The sequence below is a fragment of the Micropterus dolomieu genome, linkage group LG18, assembly GCF_021292245.1.
Source record: "Micropterus dolomieu isolate WLL.071019.BEF.003 ecotype Adirondacks linkage group LG18, ASM2129224v1, whole genome shotgun sequence".
NCBI classification, from domain to species: domain Eukaryota; kingdom Metazoa; phylum Chordata; class Actinopteri; order Centrarchiformes; family Centrarchidae; genus Micropterus; species Micropterus dolomieu.
Window position 1 is genome coordinate 17,854,981 of NC_060167.1, and position 20,525 is coordinate 17,875,505.

The window sequence follows — 20,525 nt, forward strand, 5'->3', positions numbered from 1 at the left end:
TTTCATCACTCAGGGACACTTTGAAGTGTTTGAGGCTGATGTGGGGTGTGCGGCGCTCGTGGGTTCTTCTCTTTGGTCCCCTCTGACGCCTTCTATTTTTCTGAGTAGTTGGACTCGGCATTAACTTGGCATTGTATAAACTGAAAGCTTACTTTCTCAAAAATGCTGGTTGCATCTGGGTGCGCGAGGCTCCACTGGACATCTAATTTCTGGTGAGTTTCAGCTGTTAAATTAAATTTATATCTAAAATTGCAGGTTCAAAAAATACCAAAATGTAGTACGGAACTTAATAATTTAAGTTATAATAAATAGGCTAGAACTCAAAACCCCATAGGTACAAGCTAGGAAATAACCAAGTGAGTAGGCTATAGGTCTGTGTTATCATTGCCATACACTTGTTTAATACAAAATAATTATTTTTGGTCGTCACAATTCCAGGTTATAATGAAACATTCACCTCAAATTTGACATCTTGGCCTATTATTTTTTTAATTTAATATATTTGTTTTTTAAAGTCGGATATGACTTAGTAACTTGATATGACCTAAAAGAAATTACAACCTGCAGAGGAAAAATATGAATGTTACTTTGCGGAAGTGTAATGTTTTGGAGAGAAATTACGGTCCGGTTTGAAACACATGTAAAGAGGGTTATTGGAAATTCCGTGCATTAAATAACTAGGTAATAGTAATAACTAATGAGCGACTGATTTTCTGAACCTTTTTACCTTTTAGTGTCTCAGATAATCAGCGTTAGTGATGTCTGCGTTTCAGTCTAAAGCGTCCCCTTGAACAGAAGGGCAGGGCCAGTCATTATAGCTGTAAATGTTCTGATTTAAAATGATTTATCATTTTACTGCTCATCTTCATGGTTTAATAACAGCAGTCCCCGTGATCAACCCACAAGAGGCGCTGTTGCCTTTCTAAACAGACGACCACACTTCAGCATGCTTTCTTTGATACATGTTCAATTGTGTAGATTGACCTGATTAGTTTCCGCACATTTTAGTGATATTTGTGTTCATTTTTACAGAGACACCACCAGTTAAATGGACTGAAAGTGTTTATCATTGGAAATGGAAAAAAAAATGCACAAATCTAAAAATTATGAAAAGTCAATAAGTTACAATACAAAACAGCTACACTCAGATTATAGAATATTCATATTGAAAAAATAACATATAGATAATAATAGAAATAGAATATGTCACTTATGATGAACTTTAAAATGATAAAAGAACAGTGCTGTGCACTGAGTTGTGTTGGTTTTGTGTAGGCCCATTGTTTTCCACTATGCTAATGGTGACATTTTTCTGATTGCCTATTGCCATAGACACACAGAAGCTTTAGATCTTTGAGTGACCTACAGTTATTAGTAAAACCATAAAATAACCTTGTAAACCTCAACAATAACATGTTGGCATAAGAACTCATAAAAACCCTTATAGTAGCCTTTTTCTTTCTATATCATATTTGATAGTAATAATAAAACATGATATAACTATAACTCACAAACATGTAGCTATATTCGGGAGGTAAGTAGAAAATCAAAAGACAAGGCAAGGTAAACTCACTCTACTAGTACCAAGGCGGTAGATACCATTCAGGACACTGAGGTCATGTCCTTGGTAAAAACTGTTATGTGAATTTGGAGGTTTATTAATTAACCCTGAGGTTCATACTTTACAATGGTGAGTTAGACATAGTTGGATTTTAGAGGGGGATGCAAAAAAAATTTTTAAACGCACTATATATTAAATTGGACTATTTTTAAGTCAAGAAAAACAATTATTAATGAATGAGTTCACAATTTCACCACTATAATTTTGCAGCAACATTTAGGCCCTAGGGAACTCTGATATAACTGTGATATATACTACTGCACTGAAGGTGAATTAAAAAATTATTAATGTTATTTGTTGAAAACTGTTAAAAACTGTTAGCAATTTTTTCAACTGTGGTCTGCAACTAGAATTGTACAATAATCTCTTATGTAGTAGCCTATGTATTGTGTCTCTATAGGAGTCAAAATCAGCTCTAGTTATACGTTAACAGAATATAAAACTAAACTAGGGGCTCCTAGCTAAACTGCAGGCCTATATGCTGTCCATGCCCACCTTTTCTATAAATTATTTTATTTCTCTGAAACATGGGCTACTTTCAAAAGGCACATATTTTAATCATGGACTAGACTCTTGGATATGTTTTCATCAGCTTCTGTATTCTTTAGGTTTTTTCTTGTTGGTGCCACTTTAGAATAAGAAACTTAAGAATAAGTTTGTTACTCATGGCTTAATAGCCTAACTCTTTAATGCTAGATGAGGTCATCCATTAATAAGAATAAGTTTTAGGTTGCCAAGTTAAAAAACAAAATCATCTATGTATGTATTTATGTGGCCTATTGCCAGTGGGAATGTGCAGCCAAGTCTTATTTTATTTATCCTCTAATGGAGGACTTTCATTTCTGGACAGAGTGTAGCATACCTATAACAGCAGACTTACAGGCTTAGAAAATGTGAAACCCACAAGCATTTATTAATAGATTAATGTCATCATCAGATCATCATGCATAATTGCAATACTTCTAAATAGAAAGGAAACACACCAGTAAAAGGGATTTTTCACAACCTGGCAACCCAAAAAGTTACAGGCTACTTATTAACGGCTTGTAAGGAATCTATTAAGCATGTGTAAATTATTTATGACCCTTTAATAAAGTCATTAATTAGACGTTACAAACCCTATATAAAAGGTTACCTATCAGACGGTGGTGCCCATTTGGACTATCTATATACGTTTTTCTGCTTTTATTCCGTGATCCTGGTCCTATGTGTTATTACTTGTATCTTTATAAAGCCATGTCTAGAAGGCGCTTTGGTTGAATAACGCTGATTTGTTGATTAACTGATTGACAGGAAAGTTCACGTGTGGGTGCACCCGCTGTTGTTTTCAATGCGGGCTTGTGCCTTTGACCGCGCGCTAGTTTCTGTGGCGGCAGGTTGGTGGTGAGAAGGAGGGGAAAAAAACCCTGCGTGCGCGTCGTCGTATGTGAAAGTAGTTCCGGGCACTTAACCCAAACTGGGGGGAGAGTCCCGGATGTTGGCTCGGCCGCCGAGAGAAAGGCGAACAGGAGAAGGCGGAGAGAAGCTGAGGAGGAACGCCACGGCACCGCGGGCACACCGGCGAAGCTACGACAACGGCGGCTCTTTGCACAGGACGATAACGTCAAGAGCACGGGACACCTCCGGGGAGCCCCTGCTAGCTGAAGAAGAGGAGGTGGAAGGAAGGGGAGGGGGCAGTTACTCTGAAACTACCGTCAGGATTACAGAGAGCCACCGTCACAGCAGCTTTCACCCAGAGTAAGTGAGCTACACGGGCATGGAAGTTGAACTAAGGCCCACGAAATGGACGACTTTCACGGGGAAGTGTGCTGCACTGAAGTTCTGGGGATTGAGCCCGGTGAACAGGCCCTGACACACAGCTTTTCGCATGCGGTGGCGGGTTCTGCGGGGACACATTTTTTTCCTCTCTGAGAGCCAGGCTGTTTCCCTGTGGTCAGTGTTAGAAACACCCCGGCCGTTTTGTAGTAACTCTCCAAGTTGACAGCTCCTGCGTTAGCCTGCTAGCACCGCCGTGCAACCGGTGACAACTGACAGGGCAACTTTGACAGCTAGCTAGCCAGTTTTGGTAGCCAGCTAACTTTAGCAGAGCGCTGTCGTTGCTTTCTCCAGGGCCAGGACGAGGGGTGTGTGTGTGCTTTCCTTGCATTAGGTGGATATAAATGACCTATCCCAGCTATCGTTAGCTAGCGGTTTAGTATGTGAGACGTGGTAAGTCCAGCAAGAAGTGCGTCTGTATATATGAACCAAGTGTCATTTAGCCTTCCTGCGTGCTCTGGTGGTATTTGACTCACAGCTGTTGCGGTGTGTTTTCTCGTCTGTCATTCGTCTGTTTCTCATGCGGCTTAAATTCCTCTAGAAAATAATTATCCTCGGGTGTAAAACTAGTCGACCTGTATGAAAAGGCGCAGTGGCTGGACAATCAACAAGTGCAAAGCATGTTTCAGGTATATTTTGTGCTACTGAATTTGATCTTGGGGCTGTGTCTAGCCTCTGGTGGTGGTATACCCTTGTGGATTGCCCTGAGATGGCACAGACGGTGTTGCAAGACGTTTCTCAGAGCATGCGTCTCTTTGCTTTGATGTTTGACCAGTTGCTTTGTGTGATCGCACAGGACAGACACTGATTTAGTTAATGCTACGACTTTAAACTAAACAGCTGTGGCATTTGCGTGCAGCTGTATACAAAACAGTGCCCTTGCTTTATCCTGACGGCCTTTATTAGAGGATGGATGGCTGAACTCTTAATTTGCCCCTGCTGTCAACTTGTGCAGGTTTTGTCAATGATGTCATGTTGTTACTTTTATGACTGGGGTGCAAATTAGATCATGGTCCTTTACTCTTATGCTTGAGTTTATTCTGCCATAAAGCCAGCATAAGAGGTTAAATTCATGACTAAAACAAAACATTATAAATTCCCCCTCGAACATCCCAACCCTGCCAGACTTTCTGCTTCAACTAACAAAATGCCGATAGCATTAGTCAGCACCCACAATAAAAGGTCAGACCTGGTTTGCTTCTTAATCACCCATCCTTTAAATAGCAGGAGTACAGAGCTGTCTGGATCAAGGCTATGGTGCATGCAGCTTTAGAAGACACAGTGTTTAAGTTTTGATGTTGCCCCATCCAGGTAAGATAAGCCAGAGTAGTTTTGTTTCTTACAGTTTCTAGAAAAGAGTTTGTCACACTTGTCTTATTCTGTGAATGGTCCGGCTGCTGTACTTTCTGTCGCTCTCTGAGTTTTTCAACAAACTATACCAAAGAGGCTCCATGTGCAGTTCATGTTAATTGGTGTTTTGTTGCAGTGCCCCCTGCCCTAAGACATCTTAACTCCTTTTAGAAAAATGCTTTGATCCTTAATGCCATTCATGAAATTCAGTGTTCTTTTCACAAGCAGTCATTTATGTCAATTGAAACAACTCTGTTAAATACACCAGTGTAATAATTGGCATAGGCAGCGGAAGTGACATGTTGCTGTTGTTTGCTGGCTGTGCTGTTAAAGAATAGACTTAAGAGCACAGCCGACAGATTGCATGCAGAAATATGAATCACACCACACACATTGTAAAAGTTGTTCCTTAGAGCGCTACTACTAAATTATCCATCAAATTCACTTTTTTTTTTTAGTTTATAAGCAATGTGGTTATTCAGTTATGTTGTGCATGCTCAGACTTAAAGGATCCTGTTTATGCTTGTTTTTGGTGATAGGATGCCTCTTATTTGCTATTTTACCTCAAATCACGAATGAGTGACTTTTTATTGATCCTTTAAAAAAAAACAAAAAAAAACAACCTTGAGGTTTTGATGAATGGACTGAATAGTTGTGACGAAAGTAATGAGAAGATTACACAGTTGTTTATTCTCATAGTAACCATTTAAAAGTGTGAATGGGAGAATGTGATACAGCTTCTCTTTAATGGCGGTTTCAGCCTGCACTGGTCTATTGCTTAATGGTTTAAAAACATGACACCTACTTCTCCAAGGTCTTCCTGTGTTGTGTGTGGGTGTGTGTGTGTGTGGCGCCAGCAGCACATTTATGTATAATCACTGAAGAAAAGTGACATCATATATAAGAGACAGGGAATATAGAATAACTACGTGTAAACAGATGTTGACATTCATCGTTGTGTCACAGGTAATGTTCATCTTGGGAGTGATTGGTGTATAATTGAATAGACAAAAGAGAATAATGACATGACATGATGATTTGGATTGATGTCAAAGGTCAGTATAGTCGAGTGAATTTGGAACAGGTTTCTACTTTTTGAGTACAAGCTTCTCATTTGTTATTCAGGATGTGGCTCCGTGCCTGGCCCTCACTGAGAGGCTTTTTAATTTCTCCCCTTGTTGAAGTGATTATTCAAATGGCCATCCGTGAGATGCAGTTATCAGACTCCTGGTGGTGGTTGAGCCTGTGGCAACTTGAATGCCCATCACAGCCCCTCTCCCACCCTACTCTGTGCAGTTGGACAGCACCCAAAAGGTAGCCTACCCTATGTAGCAACCCCTATTAGACTGCCACATCTTACCCCTCAGGCTGAAAACCTATTGTGTTATGCGATTGGCACATGGCATTTTATTCATGAGGACGGCGGTTGGCATGTTGTAGTGGTGATGCCATTGGTCAGAGGCCTCCGTTTAGTATTTTTATGACTTAAAAAAAGGTGAAAAAGTGGGCTAGTTTCAGTTCCTTTCTGCACTGAAATGTGTAGTTATTTTAAGTTGGAGTTTCTTTCTCTTCACTTCATCTTGTCCTTCAGTGTGTTTTTCACCTTGGATTTGGCAAAAAAAAAATCTTCCTTTTCTTTCCAACAGCTGTTTACTCTGCATGGAGGCTGGGCTGTCCTCTAAATGCGGCTCAGGCCAAATGACTGAGCATTTTTCGTTTAGAAATTTCTCCCCGTACTCTGCTTACAGCCGGTGAGAAGTTTTGCTCCTATGGAAGCTGTGGTGGTGAGATGGGACTGGCTCAGTCTTCATTAGCAACGCTGTGCATCACTAGAATGCAGATGAGCTATGAAGCCATTCATCTGCTGGAAATGCCTCCCTGATTCCAATTTGAATCTTGTTTGCAGTCACATTGTGTGAGCCCACTTCTCCATGTTAAAGAAGTCTCTTTATGTGAGAGATCAGAGGGGGATAATTGCACTTAAGTGAACCTCATTTAGTGCTGGCCAGAGCAATTACTGTAACTGCAGTTCTAGGCATTTTTTGGAGGCCTTGAGCAGCTGTCATTGAGTCTCTGTAGCTGAGATATCAAGCGCTGAATAGAATGACATTGGTTATAGCACCATGGGAATGACAGGTCCTTGGATGGATTTTAATTAGTTTATGCAGGTTTTTGCTCAGCTCTTTTTTTTTTTTTTTTTTTCCCATCCGAAGAAAAGCATAATTAAAAATGACAATTAGAAACGCATTATTTTAGTGATGATTGAAAATAAATTATTCTCAAGGTGTTGTAAGGTGAAAAAAGCCAGCACTCTTTCTTCAGGCAACCCTCCCCCCGAGCTTGAGGGAGATGTTTTATCATTAATGTTATTCGGGAGCCAAATTTTGAGTTTTGCTCAGCTGGGTGCTTTAATCTATTTTTGCTGTAAATTAATGAATTTTTAAAGAGCCCCTCGCTGGATACGGGTGGATGTGGGAATGCAGCACTGGTTCAGTTTTCAAACGAGCCTCTACTCCACCGTCACCCCCACCCCTTTACCACCCGCCCTCTTCATGGGATGGAGAGAGCGAATTTACTGAAGCACTACACTTTCATTTTTTATTCATCCAGCAATACACTGCCTAGTTCTCCCTATCCCACCTCCTCCCAGTCTATTGAGTTGAATCTGGCAGCGTACTAGTCCTATATGCTTCGCTTCACGTCCTGGGTTGGAGTTGGATGTGGACATGAATCAGTGGAGGAACTATGTGATGTTTAATTCAACTGGTTCGTTGCCTAATATTTTCGGGACTATTTGCTCAGATACATGTTTTATCTGAAAGTGATTAGCCATTTATTTCCCCAGTCTGACTAATCAGCGCCCTTCTCTGTACAGGGGGAACTACTGTAAGACACTAGAGCATGCTGGGTAGGTTTATAAAGTGCAGGAGAAAATGGTGTGGCGGGAGGGTGGTGGGGGGCATGGTGGCTCCTGTAGCGCATGGTGGTTTCTGTGACTCATTCCAGCCTTGTGGTAGCAAAAAGACGAACACATTCTGTCGCAAGTCTAATTATGCATGTTCATGTATTTCCGGGTACTAAGTTCAAGTCTAGGAACACGACGAGGCACATGAAGAGTCTGAAGATGTGTTTGGTGGTTGTAGTGCACTAAATGTGCCACAGAAAGCAGGACCTACAAATCCCCTCTGTTTAAGGGGAGTTAATGCGGCGCTTAATGACAATGTAAAACAAACGTTCTCCAAGTAAATGCATTATACGTAGCTGTGTCATTTGAGATTTTGCTTACTCAGGTGCCAATGAATAACCCAAGCCCTAAATGAGTAAGACTGGCTTAACTTTTGAATGCCTTGAAGGATTTAATAATTCATCAAATTGTATGTTTTGTCCTTGAGTTGTGATAGGTCCTCAGCATCAGCGTGTTTCTCTTAAGCTTTTTTTCTTTACTCAGTAGAAGCAATTGATATGCTTATATGATTCACACTCTTTGGAGACTTTGGAGCTGTGTGCAGGAAGAGAAGCTTGCTAAGCTGGCACAGCTTAAATAATAAGAACGGGGCTTTCTTCTTGGTATTTGGTATCTGTTTTTATCATTACTGTGGCAGATACAAAATTCACTTCCAGGTAAAATGGCAGAATACCCAGAGACCGTTTTAATTTAGCAGAGATGGGGCCTTCTGTCAGTTTTAAATGGGAAAAAAAGTTTAAACTTAAATTGGTAGCACCAACAACTGGCTAAACAGCGCAGCTCTGTCTGCACAGCAGCAGCCACAGAGATGTTATTAATAATGAATCGTACAAATCGGGGCAACAGCTCCTGTACTGACATCTTATTGGGAAATTACAATTATTACATTATATTCCCAAATACAGCTGCAGCGATTCATAGATAAGTTGTCAAATATTAAATTAATTGCTAGCCCTGTAAATATATTGACTAATCGTACGATATATGAACATGACCTCGGTATTGCTCATTGTGTTTACATGCGTGTTTGTTTACGTCGCAACATTTCAGCCAGTCACGCTGCTGCTGCTGCTTCTGCTTCTCCTCTCGTCTGCTCTCTGTGTTGGAGGCGGGGGAGCTCCTCCACACACACAGAGCGGACAGCGACAGGTAAAGAGAACGTGTTACTTGACACTATTAGGTGTATTAGGACAATTTTAATTGATGGTGTTCTCGAAGACTATCTAACTCCAGCTAGAAAGTTTGTAGTGTTCGTCAAGATAGACTTGGTTTCCAAGCCACATTTCACCGCTCCAGTGTGGGAATAATTTGGCTTTTAGTCGAATGAGAGAGGAGAGCCAATTAACGGTATGTCAGCAATGACATAGCGGCCTTCCTAGATTTGAACTTAGTACCAAAAAATAAGATCATGAACATTCATAATTAGTCTTGCGACAGAATGTGTTCGTCGCTACCACAAGGCTAGTATGAGTCACATAAACCACCATGCGCTACAGGAGCCACCAACCCCCCACCATACCATTTTCTCCTGCACTTTATAAACCTACCCAGCATGCTCTAGTGTCTTACAGAAGTTCCCCCTGTACAGAGAAGTGCGCTGATTAGTCAGACTGGGGAAATAAATGGCTAAACACCTTCAGATAAAACATGTATTTGAGCAAATGTGCCGATAACATTAGGCAGCGAACCTGTTGAATTATACATCACATAGACTGATTCATGTCCACATCCAACTCCAACCCAGGACGTGAACCGGAGCATATAGGACTAGTCAGATTCAAAAAATGTAATATCGTTCAATAATGATAATTATCACGATAAATGTCAAATCATTATTTCTTAGTTGGTTTAGAAAGCTGATTTTTGCTCCTGAGTGAAAGTTGAAGAAACCAGACGATTACTTGTGGTTTTAAATTCTTTATGTTCAGAACAAACACTTGATATCAAACAGTGGATCACTTAACAAATCTGAGGTAGAACATTCAAAACAATTATGATAAAATCTTCTTTCAGTTCCTTTTCCTCAACAAAATAAATATCTTAATAGAAAAAATAAGCGCTTATTTGTTGGTGATTCAAATTAATTAAATCAAACATTTATTAAAAATGTATTGTATGTATGTATTAATAATATATTGTTATTGAGGAAAATTATATCTCAATAATATCATTGTTTTATTGCCCAGCCCTATCTATACCCCTGTGCCAAATGTGTAATATTTAGTGCAGTTTGTGTTAACAGAGCCTGAGAGTCAATTCTATGTATTTAGTATATGTATTTATTTTTTGTCTGAATATTCTTAAGAATAAAAAAACAGTTGCTCTTTGAAAGGGTGTACTTGCATTATTATGCTATTATATTATCATTATGTAAGTGGCATGAAATGGTCTTAAAATGACAATATCTTTAATCACAATTATTTCTGGGACGATATATTGTCCAACAAAAGGAGTTATCGTGACAGGCCTATTAATCATTAGCTATGTTAGTAATCGATCTAATTGGTTGAGTCATTTTTTAAAGGAAAAAAAGGTCAAACTTCTTAAAAATTAAGACATTGAGGACGTCCTCTTGGGGTTTGGGAGACACTAATCGCCATTTTCTGACATTTTATAGACCAAACAACTAATTGATTAATCAAGAAAATACTCGACAGATTAATCGAATATTAAAATGATCGTTAGTTGCAGCCCTATTCCCAAATGCTATTATCATCTGCCTTCTGCAGACTACATGCATTTCGTGGTAATTTAGAGGCAGAACCAGGCTTGATTGAATGTGTGTTCACTCTGCAGCAATGTCATAACACTGAAGAATATCTCATGTTTGAATGCCAATCTGCAGACTCAGAGAGAAAAGTCAGAGAGGGTCAGGTTTAATTATGTCCATACTCTTAAGCCTGCTTAGTAAGTTTTTAAATAGTGAAGTCTTGGATGTGTTTTACTACCACATCACTCAGGTTCATCCTACACTGACAGTAAACTGGTGGGAGATTGTCAGTGTCAGCTGATCACACCTGAAGGCTGTGTGTAGCTTCTTTTCATTTGTTTTGTGATTTCAGACAATGTTTATGTGGGCTGGTCCAGAAATAGCTTCATGTAGAAGTTGGAGACTGTGTGCAATGTGGCGTGTGAGGCTCATGATCTGTAGGGGCGAGTGCCAAGTTGTGCAGATGTGGTGTTAGTTGGAAAGGAGCTGGGGTGGATGTGTTCGACCCGATGATTTAGCACTTTTCCTTCATACTTCTTTTCTTGTGCCACATTGTCCTCTGCATGCTCAGCAGAATCGCACGTTGAAACCTCTCTGTTGTTGTCATTTGTCGCTTTCTTTCCCCCTGTGTGAATCCTGATGGATTAGCCTTAGATGTAGTACTTGGAGTCTCCATCTGTGATTCAGAAAACCCCTAACACAAGCCAAGGATTCTCTCTGTGGAGTTGGAGGAAATGTTGATCTGTGTGGACCAGGGAACCCACACAAGTGATGACTCGCTCTTGCCCCATCATTCCCACCCCATCCCTTTTTCTTACTCTCACACGTAGTCGACCCCTTGGTTATTGTTTCTTTTCTGTGTCCTCACTTCTTTATCTCTCTCTGCGCCATACTCTCCTGTGCTCTTCACTTAGCAAACAACACGTCTGCAGAGAATTCAGAAGAATGCATCTTGTTACACAGATGAGTCATACTTCCTCTGGCCTGCATGCCTCTCCCTCAGGGTGGATGAATGAGAGGGCGGAGAGGTTAGCTGGAGGAGGGGCTCAGTGGCTGAGGGGACGTGTTCTGTGCCAGTTGCTCAGTGTCATTAAGAAAGTATCGGTGGGTTGGTCACAGGGCCTGAGATGTGCACATTTGGCTCAATGTGGTTGTCCCTAGGTGGCTGTGTGACTGACGGCTTTGACCAGGCTGAGTCACTACCTTCAAAGAGGAGCTGTTTGGAAATCTCAGGCCCAGCTCTGACCCCACAAGTCAGCCACTCTGCCAAGGTGCTGTGGCCCTGGGAGAAAAGCCCGGGGCCTCGGCTCTGGAGAGGAATGAGACTGCACCTGCAATTTGAGAAATCTGTCTGCCTTAGTGAAGGAAATTTATATGGTGGGATGAAAAGACTATAGAAGAGTTTGCATGCAGTTACTGCTCTTAAATGTTGCTCATGAGGCCTGAATATAAATGTGTGTGTGTGTGTGTGTGTAAATGTATTATACAGGTAAGTGTTCAGTGCAGTTTTCTGGGTTTTAATTCCCTGAACTTCTGCATCCACTTGTGCTTGATATTGCGTTGTATCACAAAATACATAGACTTATAAGTAAACTTGATTATCTTAATAACTCGATGAAATGGTTTCAGCTATTAGGCCCCTCTCAGCTCTAGCTCTCTCTCTCCCATACCTGCTCTGCTTGGTCCTCTGCCAACATCTATGACTCACAGGAGACTGAGTGACCTACTTTTTAAGTCTTCTAGGAGTGCCAGAAGATCTTTTATATTTGCAAGACAATACAGTGGGTAAATATAAGTCAATTAAAATGCACTTAATGCACCCATTTTTGGATTTAAGCACCTAAAGGCTGTGTCAGCATGGCAGTCACCTCAGAGGATTCCCTTCATTATCACAAGGAAAGAAGATGCTAGTAAACATTTGAGCTTTGATATCTCATTAGAGGCAAACTGAGTTTAAGGCCACGTTGGCTCTCATCAAGCCAGTTTAAAAATATAACTCATTTAAGCACTCTCATAATCCTGCAATATCTGTGTACTTTTATATTACCAGTTTGTTCAGGTTGTCAGAGATTATGGTTTCTACATGTAGGCAAAGCATTTATCTACATGAATCAGTGAAAGTCGCCTCAAGGCCTAGTCAGTTTGTTTTGGTAATGATAAAGTTTTGGCTGTACTGTCAAGGTAAACTTTGAACAGTTGCGCTTAAATATTATATGGATTAGGACCGAAGATATAAAAGCATGGGTACAGAAGCAGTCTCCCAAATGCCTGGTTTAAAGTTTGTCTACCTCTGAAAAGAAAACAAGGATGGGATCAAAGGCCATAGGATCAGTCAGATGGTTTGATGGATTTAGTTGGTTTTTGATTGGAAAAAGATGCCGCTTTGCAGCGGATGGAATTTCCACTTTAATCGCTAATTGCCGTTTTTTGGTCGTGTTGTCTCTCATTGAAGCAGAAACAAGCTGTGCAGTTGAATGCGGTGTCTTGGCTGCTCTTTTCCCTTCTACAAGGCTTGGCTGCTTTGATATGTCAGTTTTGTTTTAGTCTGCTGCCTTCGTCTTGACACGATTGGCCCCGCTCGCTCCGACCTCCTGGAAACCCCCCGGCATGCCCGCCCCAGGGTGTGTGTTCAGTCATTTATTCGGCTTCCTCTAAAAGACTGCCATGCCTTCACTTCCCTTCTAGTTTCCCTCCTCTTATTAAGATGCAGAAGGCAGAGCAGCGTTTGTTCTGAAAGGCTTAGTGCTGGGGGGTTACTGGTGTGTACAGTGGGGGGTTAGGGAGGGACTGTGAGCATGGGGACTTTAATGACTTAATGTACACTGTACAGCCCAGCCACACTCCATCTAAGTTCTGCAGGCAGCTCACAGTGCTCTTATTTCTTTCTTTTTTTTTGTGCGAGTCCAGTCAAAGAAAGTTAAAATGATGCTCTGACAAAAGTGACTATAATTGGAGAGGAACAAATTATTACGTCTTTGGTTAATGCTGATTGCTGCTTGGGTTTATGCCTGATAATCCGTATTTAGTCATCCGAAATGACTGCCTTTTTGAACCCCCCCCCCCCCCTTTTTTTTTTATCTTGTCTGTTCTCTGATTAATTTTGTCATGTTTTTGCTTCTCTTTAAGAGGTCCCAGTGGTGAACCACTTTGACCGCCACTCTAGCATTTTTGATTTCCCTTTTTGTTTCATCAAACATTTTGCTTATAGTGAAATCCTCTTGGTGCCCAAGCATGAAATTTCTCAGTCCAGTGGCACACCTACAGTGTTGCTTATATACTATATGCTCAATCTGTGCGGTTTCTACTGAACCAAGAGGCAGGGCTACAGATCAATCTTTCTGTTACTGGTCACACCCAAAGAATTCGCTACGGCACCACACATTATTTGCCACAGAACCACACATATGTTTTTCAGTCACAGGACATGCAGATCAATTTAAAAGCTGGAACGAGCAGCATCAATGAATCAGTCACATGTTTAAATGCATTTCAAGTAGAAGTCCGTGACCGTAAGTATACAATTGTAATTCACTAACAAAACTGATTACAATTCATAATGACTTCATACAAGTTGATGTAATAGAGTTGAAAATGGCAGGAACTACTTTTGTACCTCTTGAATAGAATTACCTCTGTTGCCAGCTCAGCGTCTGATTTTGGGTTCAGTTTTATTTCAGGTGTTTGAGGCATAATCTGGAGAACATTTGTTATTTGTGATTAATGTCAAATGTCTATCTAGTTTTTGACAAAGGATGTTGTCCAGTGCATTGTGGTGCTGTTGAACTGAATTACAGTATACAGAGAGGTGTATAAGTGAAATGTTTAGTGGCTCTATTTCTCACCTTTTCCTGATATATTGAGCTTTAATAAACACTGTGGCCTCTCATAACTCACAGCAAGATGGCTTCAACAACAAAAACAGACTGAAACAGTCAAGAGATTGATTCAAGCTAAAAATTGTTTCACGAGTTGAAGGGGTTAATCTCCATCAAAATCCACTGCATCTAGCAAATTGATTTAAGAAACCTCTAGAAAATGGATCAAGGATTTATTAATTCTACAGAGCTAACAATATTTGAACTGTATAATCCGAAAGGCAAACAGTAGGTTTATCTTGTGACATTAATCAGAAGGCCTAGGTAAATATGTAAAGCTTAACATGAACATTAAAACTTAAATTCCCAGAATTTCAGAAATAGGAAAAAAGGTATTAAAGAGGTCATATTATGCTTTTTGGCTTTTTCCCTCTCCTTTATTGAGTTATATATATTTTATCGTGCATGTAATACGTTTGCAATGTGAAAAGGCCCAAAGTCCACCCCAAAGGGAGTTCCTATCTCCCACAGAAAACAGCTTGTTTGTAGTCCAGCATTTTATTCCTCTTTCTTGTGATGTTACAAGAAAATACACGTCATAATGCTTGCCAAGCGGCTAGTCAGACACGCCCTCAAAAACACTGGTGGAAAACAATGATCTGCAGCGCACAGTGACAAGATGTCCGCCTGATGCCTATCTTCTCCCTTCCAAACACTAGCTATCCTCCAGGCAGTCAATGAACATAAAATTGTTACTGTGATGTAGAGACAGAGCTCTGTTAAAACTTTATGGATATTTAGGACTGACCCCCAATAGTCGAAGATTTGATGCTTCGATGGGCGGAGCCTGATTCGACTGTCAATCTCACAGGCGAAGCTTCACAGCGAAACAAGGATCATGTCGTTTTGGCGATTATGGGGGTGCTCAACATCTGATATATCCAAAATTGTAACCCTAACCCTGGGTCGCCAGTGAGCATGTGTAGGCATAGTGTGTATGTGTGTAGTGGCAGTGGAGGAACACTTGCTGAAGAGACCAAGCCCCAGCTTCACTGGTGTTGTGCCGAGTTGAAAAATGTTATCGTTATTAAATAGCCGGCTACTTGAAATAGACCCACGAGGAACCGCGACGTGCAAGCAGTTGTCGGCAGCATGTAATGCACGCAAAACTCACACAAGACCGGTGAATAGCAGGCGAGAGTGAGAGAGAGAGAGAGAAAAGGGTCTTCAAAAAGCCTCGGTTTAGCAGGAAATGTACAGTTTAAGTTGAATGAAAAGAGACTGCAGCTCCGCAGCTTCTCAAGATTAAAGCGGAACTACCGTGTGTAACCCTCGCAATCGCCGCGCACAAAAACACACATGAATTGACTATCAGTGGACTATAGGCAGGACTTGACGATTCTGATTCCACTATGTAAATCCTTAGCCAGGGACCGCCCTACATTTGTTACAGATTAATAACTCACCACTCTGAAACTCTTGCTCCAGTACATGTTGCTAAGCTGGTAAACGGACCGTATACAGTGCAACCGAAGCAGTGTTTATCGGCTTCTCAGGACCCACCCTACTCTGCTTCTGATTGGCTAGTAGTCCTTAACTAGGAATTTTGCATGTGCTACTCTCAACAAAGATATTGTAGAGGTGAGATAGATCACTCCATAGCTAAAATGGAGCATTCAACACACATGGTGAAAAGAGGAGCTACAGCAATGTGCAGTTTGAAAACAAATACAGTGTTTTTTGAAAATGAAACCACTTAAACCTGTTCTGGTACAACCCCTAAATGAAATGATGAACCTGAAAATGAGCATAATATGACCACTTTAAGGCAAAGTTGAGTTTTAGGGTTTCACATGCTTGATTGTAGGCGAACGTGTTGTTGCGGTGTTGACCGCCCAACCACCACCGTCACCACCTTTTTATTACTTACAGACAGAAACTCTGAATTGTCATTTCTGAATGGCAGTCTTTTTTTATTTCTGCACAATAGATAGTGGTTTTACAGTCATCTCACCTTGCCGCCAATAAATTTGTTAATTTATATTTAGATAAATTTGTGACACAGTGTGTTTCCACAAAGAAACATTAGTTTCCTATTCCTATCCCTGGATATTCCTGGTGGTTGTTTTTTGTGTGAGAGGATTGTTAAAAAAATGTGATAATATAAGTGGGACACTGTACAGGGAGCTAGCAACCCATTGCTTATTATCTATGTTCTAATACAGTAGTAATACTGAAGTTGTTGTTGTTTTCTATTTTATATAAATGTATAATGCAAGTTTCTGAGAAAATGGATCTGAAAGTCTTGAATCAAAAATAATACCCAAGTTCTCATTTTTAATTTCTCTATATTTCTCTGCTTAGTCATATACTTATGAGTCAGAGTGGACTGAGTAGAATTTTCCTTGTCGATATGATGCAATAAATGCATTTCAAACTGCAAAATTAGACTGTTCATAGCAGCATAATGTGTTTTGTTGATTTATAATTCAAGAAAATTTGGCCAGGATATAAATAAGTTCAACATTTCAAACATTTCACTTTTTTCTGAATGACTCATATACTCCGTATTTTGCAGGTCATTGTGGCTTTGTGCTGTTTTTCTGAAGTGAGGTTTGTGGTGAGTGGAGAACAATACAGGTCAGGTCAGCAGCTTGTTCGGTATACTGTAGGTCTCCCTGCCCTTCTCTTTCACAGTGACTCATGATGCACATGATGCACCACTTTCACCAAGGGAGTCATCCTGAACAAAAGCACCTCGTTTGAAAAGTACCAAAAATGAAACATGCCTTGCTTTCCCCTTTTTTGTGGGTTTACATTTTTTATTTATTATTTGACATTTATATTTTTGCTGACATACTATTTGTGCTCATGGTTAATTTTGCAATTGTGCCAGAGCACGTGGTAGTACCTGAATGTGTACATCTTCACATTTCTTCCAACTTACACTAAAAATCCAGATGATAATCACTCCAACTTATATATCACTCCAGTAAAAGTTTCACAGTTGTACTGTCTTACAGTTGTACCCCACGTGCTGTCACCGACGTTGTACATTACTGTAGTTCATAAAAGTTGCTTATATAGTTACATATTAGGAAATATAAATCTTTTTGGACTGTGGCTGTCTGGAAAGGCACATGTTTCTTGTCAAGGTCCAGAACAGCAATGGGTAGCTTTATCGACTCCCTTGCTCCATCGTCTATGCTCCTTTTTATAGTCATGGGGTGATTATGGACTGAATTAATCTAAAAATAATTAAATATTCAAAATTACAGTATGGAGTTAATGAGGTTAATCCCATTGGGTTAAAATATTTTTATTGGTTTACTAGAACATTATCCTTTGGGGTTGCAAATCATCTTTCAGTTTTTTGGTGAATAGATTAGCTTTTTAATCTATAAAAAGGTCAGAAAATAGTGAAACATGCCCACAACATTTTCCCTGAGGCCGAGGCAATAATGTCTCCAAGTTGCTTTTTTTGTCAGAGAAAAGCAGCAATTCTCAAATTTGAAAAACTGTAACCAGCAACAAACAAAAGGTTAACTAAAGCTGCTGCGCATTGAGCTGGGGCCAGGCATTTTGAGGAGGAAGAGGAGGAAGATTAAAAAAAAGGAAGAAGAGGAAGGAAAATGAGAAATACAGTGGGGGTCCGTCAGCAGAACTGTCCGGACCAAAATTAACAATAAACCATGAAGTCATTTGTCTTTAATCTACACACGCAATGCCTGAGTCCCATTAGCATATTTATTCTGCATCACCCAGGGCTTGAACTCACAGCCTTGTACACCAAGAGCAAGTCATGATCTTTTTGAACTACCTGCCAAATGAGAAACAGTAGATGGCTTCACACTATGGCTAAGGCAATCACCAGGGTTACATGCAAAGGTAGATTTCAAACTAGTGTAAAAAAAAATAAAAATAATAATCTGTGCAAAATTCTGAGAATTTGTACAACACGAAGACAAACGGATGTTTAAAGGTGCTCTATTTCCATTGACTGCGATAGTTTACCTGAGGATAGAATTCAAAATGCTGTCAGAAATTCTCTTTTTGAGATACATTTCTGAAATTAACCAAATTACATCTACACAAGAATTTGCAGTAGCGGTTTACAGTAAACCATTTTGCAAATAATGTGGGAGGAGGTAGGATTTAATAATTCTTGCCAATAGTGTCTAAACATTTCTGCTTGCTAGGGCCACGTTTCGTTGAAAGTTGCAAAGCAGTATCAGGTACGACTGATTTGTTGTGAATTTTTAAGTTTAAGACGATTACTGTAGTGCCACCGTCAGTTGAGGAAGTCTGGCATAGGACTGGATCTATGTGCAAAGTTTTGTTTATTTTAATGCATGTGAAGGCAGATTTCCTCGTAGGCACAACATTGACAAATACATGAGGGTCCGTCCTCTAAATGATTCAAACCAATAATCAAAAATGGTTGGCAATTTTTTGTTCAACCCCAAAGGATTAATTGATTGGCTAATCATGGTTCACAAAAATGGTACAGTAAACAATATCTCCAATATTTAAGATCTGACACTGATCTTTTTGAATTATCAAAAAGACGTAGCTTTCTCACACATTAAATGTAGTAAAATCAAAAGGACATGTTTGGAGACCATCAGATGTGGATAAAAAAGATGGTCATTGGCCTTACGTGTGTGATGGCTCAGTGGGAATGGAGACTGAAGGGACAGTAACAAAACTCCTGGTCTCATCCTTCTAGCTGAGCAGGCTTGATTGGCAATGTGCAGGGAGGGGAGCAGCGTGCTGGAAGGTAGACTTCTGTTTTTCAATTTATTTCCTGCATATAGATATATTTAAACTGAATACTATGCAGTGTGCGTTCTTTCTGGTGGAGTATCTTTGTGCTTGTGTGTGTGTGTGTGTGTGTGTGTGTGTGTGCGCATGCATATGGCCTGTTTAGGAAGCCTGCATTTGTTTGCTGGCTGTGTCTGGGGCCCAAGGTGGAGCTCTTTCTGTCAGATGAGTGAAGCTCTGCAGAGGCAGCCACTGGGAGTTCTGTTTCATCTCCTCTCATACTGCTCTGGAGCAGACATGCAAATCCGCTGTAATGAGTGCAGCCTGTGTGGTGGTGGTGGTGGTAGTGGGGGGGCAAGGAGATGGGGATGAACTCAGGAATTTAAAGTGGAGAAAGGGAATGTGGGGGAAAAAGGTGAGCCGGCGACAGCCATGCCAGATAGCAGAGCACGAGAATTTAAGGGGTTTAGGAGTGTTATGTCAGGAGCGTTGGAAGTGACAGGAAGTCTTCCCTCTCAAATCAAACATTCATTAGCTCACTGCGGCTGCTTTCTTCCCTTCGCTGTTGAAAAATCGAAGTAAAGATGCAAATGGCGGCACGTTAATTAGCCTTATCTTTTACACCAGCAAGACGTGGTGTTGAAAAAACAAAAAAAACAGTGTATCATGATCATCACTGTTAGCAAATGTAATAAGGCTTTTGTATGGATTCTGCTGAAAGTTTAGCATCTTTTAAAGGCTTGTTATTTATGTAATTCTGAGATTTGTGAATGACTGGAGTTTTACAGTTTACTATGAAGACGTAACATGTTAAAATTGAGTGTCAGTGCATAAGTGATAAGAATGATCATACCAATATTTTCAATATGCAGTCACATGATCCTTAAAACAAGTTGATTCAGTATTCCCTGTAGATTATTTACCCATCCTTTCTTATTTCTGTCCTTACACCCTGCCTAACACCTGAATTTACCCTCTGACCTATCTTATCTAATGATTTATGAAGGTGGGTCAATACAGTGCTATGGGTACTTTGACTGGAATATTTCACCCGCCATCCATGCTGTAAAGTGTCATAAACCCCATTAGTCCGTGCTGGGCTGTCCAATAGCTGTGCGTATGTGATTTTATTCACTCATAAAGAATGAAATCCCAAGTCAATGTTGGGATACTTTGGCTTTTGTCTCCATCCAATAATGTAAAGCACTCAAGGCTTTTGATGAGCTCCGCAAATCGATAGGAGGTTAACAGCCACTTCACATAAACTGGGACCTACAGTATGTCATGGGGTCTTCAACTATTCAGGGGACAGAGTCGTGGGACTTTTTTGCACAAATGCAGACATAAACTACACTGCTCAAAAAAATAAAGGGAACACTAAAATAACACATCCTAGATCTGAATGAATGAAATAATCTCATTAAATACTCCTTTCTTTACATAGTTGAATGTGCTGACAACAAAATCACACAAAAATTATCAATG

At 40.2% G+C, this 20,525-nt stretch overlaps 1 protein-coding gene across 1 annotated transcript in view; it reads left to right on the forward strand.

Annotated features, from left to right (window-relative positions):
• The first annotated feature begins 3,149 nt into the window (after nucleotides 1–3,149).
• The window catches only part of foxj3 (forkhead box J3), a 68,300-nt gene continuing 50,924 nt past the window's right edge, over nucleotides 3,150–20,525 (forward strand). Inside the window, exon 1 of the mRNA XM_046029288.1 lies at nucleotides 3,150–3,358. The gene's annotated coding sequence lies outside the window, so the exon portion shown is untranslated. The remainder of the gene's footprint in view (nucleotides 3,359–20,525) is intronic.